Source organism: Suricata suricatta, chromosome 2 (genome assembly GCF_006229205.1).
Source record: "Suricata suricatta isolate VVHF042 chromosome 2, meerkat_22Aug2017_6uvM2_HiC, whole genome shotgun sequence".
Classification (NCBI taxonomy): Eukaryota; Metazoa; Chordata; class Mammalia; order Carnivora; family Herpestidae; genus Suricata; species Suricata suricatta.
This window is the reverse complement of record NC_043701.1, coordinates 84,297,037-84,310,022: the sequence shown is the minus strand read 5'-3', so window position 1 is coordinate 84,310,022 and position 12,986 is coordinate 84,297,037. Positions and strand designations below refer to the sequence as shown.

At 39.1% G+C, this 12,986-nt stretch overlaps 1 protein-coding gene across 4 annotated transcripts in view; it reads left to right on the top strand.

Moving 5' to 3' along the window:
- The window catches only part of ICA1 (islet cell autoantigen 1), a 144,407-nt gene that overhangs the window by 10,518 nt on the left and 120,903 nt on the right, over positions 1-12,986 (top strand). Inside the window, exon 1 of one of the 4 annotated variants that reach the window (XM_029929524.1) lies at positions 3,830-3,844. The exons of the other annotated variants lie outside the window; for them this stretch is intronic. The gene's annotated coding sequence lies outside the window, so the exon portion shown is untranslated. Of the gene's footprint in view, positions 1-3,829; positions 3,845-12,986 lie in introns of those variants that run through there. 4 annotated transcript variants of the gene reach the window in all.

Here is a 12,986-nt window from a genome sequence, read left to right as displayed (position 1 = left end):
TCTCTCAATTTTTGTTTATTTGGGAAAACCTTTTGCCCTCCTTCTATTTTGAATGACAGGCTTGCTGGATAAAGGATTCTTGGCTGCATGATTTTTCTGTTCATCACATTGAACATTTCCTGCTATTCCTTCCTGGCCTGCCGAGTTTCATTAGATAGGTCTGTAATCACTCTTATAGGTTTCCCTTTGTGCATGAGGGCACTTTTATCCTTAGAGGCTTTCAGAATTGTCTCTTTATCTTTATATTTTGCCAGTTTCACTATGATATGTCGTGCCAAAGGTCGATTCAAATTACGTCTTAAGGGGGTTCTTTGTGCCTCTTGAATTTGAATGTCTATTTCTTTCCCCAGATTTGGGAAATTCTCAGTTATAATTTGGTCTAGTATCCCTTCAGGACCTTTCTCTCTGTCTTCCTCTTCAGGAATTCCTATGATACGGATGTTGTTGCATTTGATTGTATCATTCAGGTCTCGAATTCTCCTTTCCTGCTCCTGGTCAATTTGTCTCCTTTTTTTTTTTCCAGCTTCTTCTTTTGCTATAACTATATCTTCTAATTCACCTATTCTTCTCTCTGCCTCTTCAATCCTTGAGGTGGCTGCCTCCATTTTATTATTCACTTCGTTTATAGCCTTTTTTAACTCGTCACACCTATTTTCAAAGTTCCTAGTCATTGTCTCAGTTGCTTCTCTGATGCTTTTTTCAACTCCAGAGATTAATTTTATGACAAGTTTTTAAAATTCTTGTTCAGTGATGCTGTTTAGGTCTGTGTTGAGCAGTTCTGTGGCTGTGACTTCTTCCTGGAGATTTTTCAGGGGAGAATTCCTTCGTTTTGTCATTTTGGCTAGTTTTCTGCCTCTTGTCAGTTTTAAAAAGCTCATTGTGCACTGTGTACCTGTTAGTATTGCTGTGTTAAAGGAGGCTTATTGACTCTCCAGGGCCTGTTGTTTCAGGAAATATTCTTTTAATGGTGTTTCTCAGTTTCTCTTGTTGTGCCTTTTATTTTATTTCCCTACTCAGCGATATTTGGGACTCACCGTCGTGTGCACTTTGGCTTGTTTCTTGGGGTAGCCCTGAGAAGGAAAACAGACAAACAGACACAGAGGGAACAGAAGTACACAAATGCACAAACAAACAAATTAAAAGGGGGAAAAGAAGGAAAGAAAATGGAGAGGAAAGAGAAGAAAAGAAGAGAAGAAAAAAAATAAAGGGGGGGGCAGAGACAACAAAGGACAATGGACAGTCTAAAAGTTTATGACCAGTTGAGGGGAGAGATAAGGATGAAATATGGGAGAATATATCTGGATGGCAAGAACGAAAAAAAAAAGAGGGAGAATGGAGAAAGGAAACTTAGGAGTAAAAATTAAAAATAATTTTTAAAGTAAAAAAGATAATAATAATAAAAAATAAGTACAAAAAAATTTAAAAAAGAAAAAGCAAAAAGAAAAGCAACAGCTTCCCCTCCCGAATATGTGCGGTTTGGTTTAGTAGGTCTCTGGGACTGCTCTCGGAGGCCCCGCCTTGGTGGTTGTGGAGGATGAATGGCACTTTCCCAAGCTCTACTGGAACTAAGCGCTGCAGACCACTCTAATGAGTCCAATCTCCTTGTGCCGCAGCTGAGCCAAGCTGTATTTTCCAGGCCCGCGTCATTTCAAAATCCTAGTCCATGCACTTTTATGCTACCACAGATGAGAGGTACTTGCTTTGGCAGCTGGCTTCTTAGCCGGGATATTGTAGGGGGAGGGATCAGTTCCTCTTGGCGCCGGCCACTGCCACCGACTCCTTTCAGGAATGGCGCAGGGGTGGAGGCTGTTTTTTCCCTTGTGCCACCCGGGTTTGGTATTTGGGCCACCCAGCAGTTATAGATGGAGTGAGAGTTTTTCTCTCCGAGTGGGGTTAAATGTTCTTTATCTCTTCTCTAGAGATGGTACTATGAGCATATTCAGTTTCTCTTTCTCTTCCCTTTGTCTCTCAGGGGATCCACATGCTTGCCCTGTGATGGGCTGGGGCTCCCACATCCCCTGCCCCTCTCGGGCTGGCCCGTTTTCCAATCTTCCCAGTTCACACTCACTCACTTAGGCATCTTTGAGGTTGTCTTCTTTCTGGAATCTATATTTTCTCCTTCCACTCTTGTAGATGAGAGTAATGTCCTTCTCAGTTCGATAGATGGGGCGGACGAAGTTTACAGAGCTCCCTTCTCTCCGTCATTTTGGCTCCTCCTGAGAAGATGCATTTAATAGCTGTTTAGGAAGGAGGTGCCTGGGTGGCTCAGTTGGTTAAGCTCTGACTGTTGATTTCGGCTCAGGTCATGATCTCAGGGTTTGTGAGTTTGAGCCCTCCTGTCAGTGCAGTGCCTGCTTGGGATTCTCTCTCTGAGAGAATTAATCCCCTGCTTGCTTGCTCTCTATATTAACAAACAAACATTTTTTTAAATAGCTTTTTAGGAGGTAGATTGGAGAGAACTTGGAGACTAGCTGCAAAAGATAAGAGAGAAGTCACATTTCTAGCTTGGGTCATTCAGTGGATTTTGTGCTGGTAATTAACATAGGGACCACAGGCAAAAAGAACAACTTGGAGATTAAGATGGAGAGAGATAAGTTCAGTTTTAGATGTGCTGAATGTGAAGTGCCTATGGGACATCCAGGTGAAGATTCCAATACAGAAATGGGAATTTACACCCCTCTCCAGAGCACCAGATCCCTAGTTCCATCTTCCTACTGTAACCTCTGGAGAGGTGTTTAATTTTGACATCATTGGCATATACAGCTGTTGATTGAAGCCACAACCCATTTAATCTGGGTGGATTAAATCACCCAGAGAGGCAAGTAAAGTACAACAGAAGACAACCTAGGTTGGAACCTTATAGATCACTGATCTTTGAGATGTGGATGCAAAGAGGAGCTAACAAAGAAATTGGGAAATATTAAAAAATGCAGAGTGTTTGCTGAGAAATCAAGGAAGGAGAGCTTAGCCAAAGGTCAAGTGAGGTCAGCATTTGAATTGGGTTCCTAGTGAAAAACTTTCTCTGGTGTAATGGGGAAGGAAACCAGATGATGTGGGCTTAGAAGAACTCCATGAAGATAAGGAAGAGATGGTGACTGGAGGAAGAAAGAGGTTGAAGAATATGGGCTAAGGGCAGAAAAGGAGGTTGATTAACTCGAAGGGAAGGGATAATAGATGGGTACAGCAAAGACTGCTAATCATTGATTGCTGGAATGTCTCTGTATGGCCTCTGTCACATGGCATATTGGGGCTGCAAGAGAAATTCCTGGAGAAAGTACTCCAGCAAGCACTGTGGAAGCTGCAAAGTGAAGCTGCGTCATATACATTGTTCAGCTTCCACATTGTTTTCTGGAACACTCCAGTGAACAATACTCCCTAACCCTGTCTTCAGCTATCCCAGGAGGATGAGATAGGGAAGGAGGGAGTGAGACCCATTCATTCTAGACAGAAAGAAGGGAATGGCATTAGTTATAGTCATGATGCTGGATAGTCCAAAGAAATGAGCAGTGGTGCATGAAGAGTGGAAGCCATGAGAGAAGGTGCCTAGCTCAATGCCAAGAGCCATGATTCCCTACAGTGAATGAGGAGGGAGACTGGTCATCATGACTCTAGGGCATTTTCTTCCACCTGTTGCTCCTCGAAGGCCAGGATTAGCAGTGTAGTATCTAATGCTCTCTCCTCATTGTTGCCCTAGGCAGCACAGGCATCATTGTGAAGTAGGTAAACTTTACATTGGTGCCAAACCACTCCCTCCTTTCTGCTTCCTGCTTTTCTTTTCTCTGCACTCCTGACTTGGACCTCTGCCCCTTTGACTACTTCCTGGTTATTCTACCTACACTACCAGGTATATGTCCATGGCCCTGTCTTTTCTGATCCTCATCAAAAAAACCAGTCTTGTGCATATTTACTCTGGGTATTGCTGCTATTTAATCCTGTAAGCTTTCTCCCAAAGGAAGTAGCAAGAAACTAGAAAAGAGATCTTTGACTACTTCTCAACACCAACTAGATGACCCAGTATAGGCAAGAGGGGCTCTGTTGGTTGCAACCCATGAAAATATAGAACTTTTTTTTCTGTCTGCTTCTCTTTTCTCCTTTTATTTTAAGGTCCCCTTCTTCCTTCTCCCTTCCCTACCTGGGCTGCCTTCATCCCTTGCCCTAAAGCCAGCCCCGCCCAAACCCAAACATGAGTTAGCAGCTACAACCTTACCAAGAAAAGTCCTTGAATACACACCATTTTCAGAGAAAGGAGCTGTTGTAGTTTATTTACAGGACCTGTGTATAACACAGACATTTTTAAACTACTTACTGGTGTGTGCGTATTTCAGTAATTTAAGACTAACAAAAAAGGTTTACTCTGTGCTTTGGAAATTTTCTTCAATCCTAGCTTTCAGTGATCCTATGAAGTTATAAGAAATTACTTGATCATCTCTATGCTGTACTTCAACTTATAAATTTAATGTTAAAGAATGAACTTTGTAAACATTAATGTCTCCCTACTTACTCTGACATTATATTGCTGACATTATACTTATGTGTAATTTCATAGAGTTGTAGTTACTGCATTCACACACTTCCATCATACCTATAATATTATTAACCATTCATATATTTCTATATGTTTGTATATAAGTTACATACAATGTATTTCATTTGTAAATATGTATATATACTTTATATTTGTAAGTATATATTTATGTGGTGTGTGTATACACATACACATAGAGAGAGTGTGTGTGTGTGTCTTTATCTTCTCACTTTTGATGTTTTTTTTTAAGGGTCTTATAGTAATTTATCCATCTCTTATTTCCATGAATCTGATTTGAAAATCTTAGGACATTTTGTACACAGATTTGGACCTTTTTAAAGCAATTTATTATGAAAATGTGGATGCAGTCAGTATGTAGGTCATTTAAAAAGACTGTATAATCATGTGTCTGTATATATTTCTGTACTCACATCTATAGTCTTTGTATATATACATATATGTACATATATGAAATTTTATTTTTGTAGTGACATTTCTGACAAGAATTATCAGAGCTTCCAGGGAGAAAGAACTATTTAAAGGTATTTGTATCTGTACAAAATATTGGTGACTTGAGTTATGAAATTAATTCCTAATTCTTTGCTAATTTTCTCAATGCCTTAGACCAAGGATTTATATGAAACTATAATGGCAGCCACATAAGTAATTTAAAAAGTAAGTTGTCACATTTAAAAAAAACTAAAAGGGAACAGGTGAAATTAGAATATATATTTTATTTAATCCAATATATCCAAAATAACATTTTAAAGGAGATTTGTTTTTTTAATGTTTTATTTACTTTTGAGAGAGAGAGAGAGAGAGAGAGAGAAAGACCACGTAAGCAGGGCAGGGTCAGAGAGAGAGGGAGACACAGAATCCGAAGACAGGCTGTATCATGACCTGAGTTGAAGTCGACTGAGCCACCCAGGTGCCCCCAAAATAACATTTTAACATAAAATACAAAAATACATATGAAACATATAAAATATAATTAAATATGAAATAGAATGTATAAGTATGTATTTATATATAATGTTTTGATACAGCTTTGTCAAAACTTTGAATATATACAAATATGTTGATATAAATATACTTTATATAAATATTAAGTATAAATGTAGATTACCAATGAGATGTTTTACCTTTTGGAGGGTTATACTAAGTCTTCAAAGTCCAGGGTACATTAAAAGCATATCTAAATTCAGCCATCTTTCAAGTGCTCAATATCCATTTGTGGCTAATGGCTACTGTATTTGGACAACACAGTGTTAGAAGATAAATTTATTTCAGCTAATTCCTCCATAAAAAATTTTAAAATTGGTAAGAGTTTTCCAATTGTAAAATGCAGTTTTGAAATATAATTTAAGGAAAACATGCATTACTATCATTTAATAATGTTCTGTGTTGGCCGTTGAAGGGTATGTAGTATTTCTTTATAGAGATGATTGAGACCTTTATTTAATGTGGGTGTTTTTTCCTTCTTCACCTTTTGAAGTTAAGCTTTGAGAGTAAAAGCTACTATAAGTACTAGAGATTAAAATCTGTATGCTAAATTTGAATTGACATTTGAAAGTTATATAAACTAGCCTAAATAAAATCAAAGGTGAGTACAATTTATAAGCAAGGGTTTTTAAAAATCTTTGCTTTAGCAAAGACAACCTATTTATTCTTTTCTTGTCCCCAGTCTTTTAATCCATTTTATTTGTTTTTGTAGACTTCTTTGAGGTTTTTTGTTTTCAAATGCTAGCCTGTAATATTTCTGCTATGGTTTTTGTTGTAGCAGAAAATTCACCATTGATTGTCCTTTGCAAGCTGGGCTTTAAGTAAGAGGTAGAAGAGCGAGACCTAACCCATGACCCTTCTGAGCCATTTGAGGGTTTTTTTAAATTTTTAATGGTTAGTTATTATTTTAAAATTCTAATGGTTAGTTATATCTCCATATATATATATATGGAGAGAGAGAGAGAGAGAGAGAGAGAGAGAGAGAGAGAGAGAACGAGTGAGCAAGCAAGGGAGAGGCAGAGAGAGACACACAGACTTTGAAGCAGGCTCCAGGCTCTGAGGTATCAGTGGAAAGCCTGATGCAGGGCTTGAACCCATGAACCTTGAGATCATGACTTAAGCCAAAGTTGGATACTTAACTGACTGAGCCACCTAGGCATCCCAATGACCCATTTGAGTTTTGTAATTTGTTTTGTGGGATCATAAAATTTTTAGTTAATATTGATAGTGAGGATGATGGTCTTTTAGAGAATACCTTGACTTTTTCTTTTTTTTCAGTTTCTTAGGCTATGAAATGCTGTGTTTTACTTTCCTTCCAGAAACATCTCTTGGGAAAGAGGTAGAGGCTGAGGGGAGCACCAGGTTTCTAATAGGATATTCGTGTTCCAATCCCAGATTTCCTTCTTGAGAACTTGTTTTTTAACCTGCTCTTGGACAAGTCTTCCTCATTTTTAGGACCCCCCATTAACTCATCTTTAAAAAGGAAGATGTGTTCATCATCTTGAAGTTTTTTCTTAGATATAGATGTTTGTAAACTTAATTGAAATCAGCTTTCTAGTTTTTGTGACTGAAGGCATCCTAGATGTCAGTTAGCTGGTCTATTATTCCACAGACCAGCAGAGTGAGGCCAGATAAGTGAAGTGACTTGAAGAAGGCACAAATTTGCAGGATGACCATGGGTTTACTGGCTTTTATTTTATATTTGGAGACAAGTTATGTTGACATTAAAAATATTTACTTTACGAATGTGGTTTTAATAGGTCAGGGAAGCGTTAAGCTTAACTAATGCCTATGCCCGAGCTGGGTGGGACCTGAGCGGTACCACTGTACCACTATGAATTAAATGATCAGTTAACAACATCTTAACACTCCAGTTCATTAACATAAAATGCAGATTTTAACAATGATTTGCACATGTAGGGTTTAAATAAAAACTCACTCATCTGTTAGCTGCTTTGAATAAGGTTAGAATGCTATTTTTTTCTCATAAGATTTGCTGACTTACAAAACTGACACATGATTGTGTTTCACTTTTATTTGTGAATTTATGAAGTGTCAGAAATCATTTGCAGGAGACACAAAACTCAACTAAAAACAGAATCCCATTAAAAGTTACATAGAATTCTCAAGTAATCATAATGTTATCAAAAGGTGCGCAGAAAAGCGATGTGATATCTGAGAGATAGGAAAATATCCATAAATGCTACTCAAAATCACATTACTTTATTAATATTTTTATTAAGTAAATCTGCACCCAGCATGGGGCTCAAAATCATAACACTCAAATCAAGAGTCACATGCTCTCCTGACTGAGCCAGCCAGGTACCCCAAAATGACATTAATTAATATTTAGCCTTTGAAAGGGTGGCTGACTGCCTCAACTTCCCACCCTCTGTAGGAATCTTTCAACTATGTATGAGAGTGATTGAATGAATCAGTATTTAGAAAAAAATAATTAGTTAATTACGTCTGGAGGAATTGTTTTTCTTTGTTTCTACTGAAACTGTTTTAGCATTTATACTTAAAACACACTTTCTTCTCTTCAAAGGAAATTATAAAAATCATTGACATAAGAAAAAATGACCAAAGGTAAACCTCTGGAACAGAAAAGATGAAAAATAACTTGGAGCAAACAAAATGTACGAACATTAAGTTATGTTTTAACTCAGTCCCTGGAACCTCTGACAGATTTATATTTCTTCTTTTCATTAGGCAAGCTGAAGCTCCTTGGCTTTGTTTTCTCAGACCCATTAGTCACCTCCCTGGATCACAGGTCCCCATGTTATTTCATTTAGTTTTTAATTCTTTGTTTATCCATTTATTTTAATTTTTATTATTAAAGTGTAATTGATATATAGTGTTATTATTTTCAGGTGAATAACATAGTGATTGGACAGTTCTATATGTTATGCAAGAAAAGGGCTTCATTTGATTGTTTCTCAACTCCCGCTAGGCTTTAAATTATATGATGTGCATTAATTCTGAGACTGCACCAGAGAAATAAACCCAAGACAAAGCAAAATATTGAAAACTGGCATTATTTCTAGATGAAAATAATCTCTGAAATAATGGGAAGATGGAATTGGCAGAAAATTATGGATTGTATAGTTGGGGGCTAAATTCAAGAGGCATGTCACAGGCTTCCAACATTTGTTATGGATAGTCAAGGATGACCTCTCTAGCGAAGACAGGACATAGAAGGTACTCACTCAGTGTGAAACAAACCACATTGAGTGTCTACCCTTCAGTCGCTATAGAATATATCTAGATGCTGAAAGGGACAGAAGGTGGCCTCAGAGATTGGTCTCTATGTGTCCTCAGTTATGTCTCATCTTTAAGTTCTTGGAATGTACAACTGCTTATGTTTGCATGCACATGCCATGCAGTTCTGCTGTGTAGGAATTTGGTCATTGTTTTCCCTCTGTCTGGAATAATTTCCACCACCTACCCACCACCCACTCCTTCTGCCCCCACTATTACCCTTCATCTGGCCAGCCTCTACTGATTCTTAGAAACTCAGCCCAGAGGCCACCTAATAAGCCAGGTCTGTGTCCTCTCCCCTTTTTGCCCCTAACCCTGGGCACCTTCCTCCATCATGGCACTCATTCTACATCACCCGGCATTCCCTCACTTCAGATTCTCCTTTTTGGTTATACACAAAGAGCCCCAAAGGTGTATAGCATGTAGTGATGTGTTTTTACTTATGTTTATTTATTTTTATTTTTTTAATGTTTACTGATTGTTGAGAGAGAGAGGGAGGAGGGAAGGGGTGGACAAAGAGAGAGACACAGAATCCAAAACAGGCTCCAGGCTCTGAGCTATCAGCACAGAGCCCAACATGGGGCTCCAACTCCTGAACCATGAGATTATGACCTGAGCCAAAGTTGGATGCTTAATTGACTGAGCCACCCAGATGGCCCTACTGAGGTTTAATTTTAATGTTTATTTATTTGAGAGAGAGAGAGAGAGAGAGAGAGAGCACCCGCGTGAGTGAGCATGAGGGAGCATTAGCAGGGCGTGGGGGGAGGGGCAGAACGAGAGGGAGACACAGAATTGGACACAGGCTCTAGGCTCTCAGCACAGAGCCCAGCGTGGGACTCACAAACCAGGAGTTCATGACCTGACCCAAAGTCAGACACTTACCAGCTGAGCCACCCAGGCACCCCAAACCAAGGTTTTAGTTTTAAATAATTATTCTTTAGTTCATCAAAAGTAAGAAACCATTGCTCATGAGACCTTTTATTTTTTATGTTCTGTGAAGAGAAAACAAAGTGGCAGACTGTGGACAAGGCATCAACTGAAGGACACACCCTAGCTTCTGGAATGGTGGGATGTGAACAGATTTGCACTTGTTCAGTGATGTGTGGTGCCATGGAGCTGGTGTTTGGGAATGTGTGATTTTACTCTGGGATGCAAATGAACCAGTTTGCTCCCACATCACTTGAAAAGTGTGTTTCTCATGGGGGGGAAATGGCCCACTTCCCAAAGAAAGCTAAATGCTGGTGTGCATAGAAGGACTGAGGCGCTCGCAGTGACCATTTTTAGTTGGAAAATAAAAATTTTGACTAAGTTGGGAAAATGACAAATTTAGCCACAGCTCAGATCTACAATTCAAGAGAATCTACCATATGCTCAGTACAGACACAGAGAAAAGGGATTCTGGACTCAGTTTCAACTAGTGCTCTAACAGAAAAACTGCTCACTGATGGAAGAAAAAACTCTGCTAAAGTTGGAAAGGTAATTTGAGATCTAAAACTACACAAGATACATAACACACTTAGAAAATGTGATTCAAGAGAAAGCTTATTTGAAATATTTTTCTGGAATCAGAATACTGATATAGGGAAATGTAACTACTACTTACCTTTACTCTATAAATTCTTTGCATAATTTTAAAATTCTTTGCATAATTCAAATGTAATTGGAGGTGCCATCAGCTAACTCCATAAGCTCATAGAAAAGCATTCTGGGCCAGAACAAATGTTCATTGCAGCTGAAGTCAGCCTATGTGGAATGAAAATACTTCCCCATGTTATATTTCCAAGGAGGAGACTCTGGTATACTGGTTTAAGGCATCTAAGGACAAACTTACTCCTCTTTGCAACAATGCATCAAACTTTATTTAACCCAGGCTTGCTTTAGCATTCTGAGAACCCTGGAGTATTTGGGAAAAACTTTGGCTTATGTATTGGCCATCCAATGCGTTCCAAATGGCTTTTCAATGGCTATAGGAAATAAAACACAAGTTGTAGCCTATATACATTGGTGAGTAAAATTGAAGACACAGCACAGCAAGCATGTAAGAAAAGCATAGAGGAAAAATAAGCATAATTATTTTCTGGAGCCCTGGTACAAATACTGAACGAGGCATCCCCCACATGAGTGTGGCTGAGAACAGCTGTGGTCTTACTGCCTGGCATGAGGTGAACCACTTCAAGGTGCAGCCTGAGAAAGTCTAGGAGGATGACTTTGGTAGGCTTTGTGTCACCTGTCACCTGAGAAGGCTCTGGCCTCAGCAACGTCCACCTCTGAGGAGACATCTTTCCCCTTTAGTACATAAAAGCCACACCTCACTAACCCATCCCCACACCATCAGGGTTGTTACATTGAAGTTAGGAACTTCCTTTTTGTTTTGTTTTGTTTTTTTAAATAAGCTCTATGCCCAATGTGAGGCTTGAATGCACGACTCCAAGGTCCAGAGTCACATGCTTTACCCACTTAGCCAGCCAGGTGCCCCAGGAATTTGCATTTTATTGATCTATTAACTCTTGGGTCCCTACTTCTTTGAGAAAGCCTTATTAATTCTTACTGGCTCATCTGCTTTGTCTTCCTCGGAGATAGTGTTTGGTGAAACACAAACATTCATGTGGTCATATCCTGCTGAATTTAACAGCGTCTGTGCTTTTCTATCTCTTGTCATGGCACTCATGTCACAGCAAGTCTGCAATGAGCAACTTGATGCTTGCTTTTCTTACCTCCCGAAGCAGTGTGGCCACAAGCAAAAGTTTAGGAAGTCTTCTCTGTGCCATTCATTTAAAAAATTTTGTTTTTAATGTTTATTTTTGAGAGACAGAGTGTGAGCAGGGGAGGGGCAGAGAGAGAGAGGGAGACACAGAATCCAAAGCAGGCTCCAGGCTCTGAGCTGTCAGACTTCTGTTGAAGTCTGCAAACCGAACCACAAGATCATAACCTGAGCTGAAGTCGGACATAACTGACTGAGCCACCCAGGTGCCCCATTGTCTGTGCCATTGAAATGCTTGAGACACGATACCATTCATTTTGGGCTTCTTTCATACATATCTCATGGCAAAAATGGAGATCTAGCATCCCTTGCAAAATCATGAATTATAGTGTTAGCTAATTACAGACCTTATAGTATTTAATATGGGAAATGATTTTTTAACAGCAGAGTTTACAATTTTGAGGGTTCACAAAGATCTCTTTATATGTCCCTTGCAAATTTCAAGTCTTCTGGATCTGGAAATTATGTTTATATGTCTGTCTTAATGGCTCAACCTGCATTGTCCAGTACTGTAAGCCACTAACCACATGTGGCCATTGAGCACTTAATGTGGCAAGTCTCAATTGAGATGTACTGTAAGTATAAAATACACACCAGATTTCAGATAGTACAAAAACATGAATGCCAAAGTATATCAGTAATTTTCTTATTATATGTTGAAATACTATTTTATGTTGAAATAATATTTTAGATATAGTGAGTTGAATGAAATAGATTATTTAAAACTTCCTTACTGTTTATTTTTGCTTCTTTTCATTTTTAATGTCTATTTATTTTTGAGAGACAGAGTATGAGCAGAGGAGGGGCAGAGAGAGAAGGAGACACAGAATCAGAAGCAGGCTCCAGGCTCTGAGCAGTCAGCTGTCAGCTGACACAGGATTTGAACTCACAAACTGCAAGATCATAACCTGTGCTTGAAGTCAGATGCTTAACCCACTGAGCCACCCAGTGGGGTGTTCATTTAGCGTAGCTGATAGTGTATTTCTACTGGACAGAGCTGATCTAGATTGTAAGTTCCTTGAGGCTAGGACAGTGGCTGGTGCATATAATTAGATGTGCAGTGCATGTTTGATAAACCACCGTTGAACTGATATGAAGGAATGGATGAGAATTACGATTTTTTGAAGTAGTGATTTTGATGCTGTGAATTTAGAAAGTGGTAGAGCAAGATGAGATGAATTTTGTGAGGAACTCTTAAAATGTGTGTTAATTGTCCCTGGTGAATGGGGCTGGAGATGTGAGTCCTGACTACAGCTGCCTTCTTGTCTGTTCAGTCCCCGGCAGTCCAGGCCGGCGGGGCAGTCGATTGTTGTGAGTTCCTGAGGAGCGAGTGAGAATAGGGGAGCAGGGAGCACAGAGAGTGAAGGCAAGACAAGCATTTCCGTTCAAGCCTCAGTTTCTTGAGAAAAATACCCACACCTATTTAGGGTTTAGGGC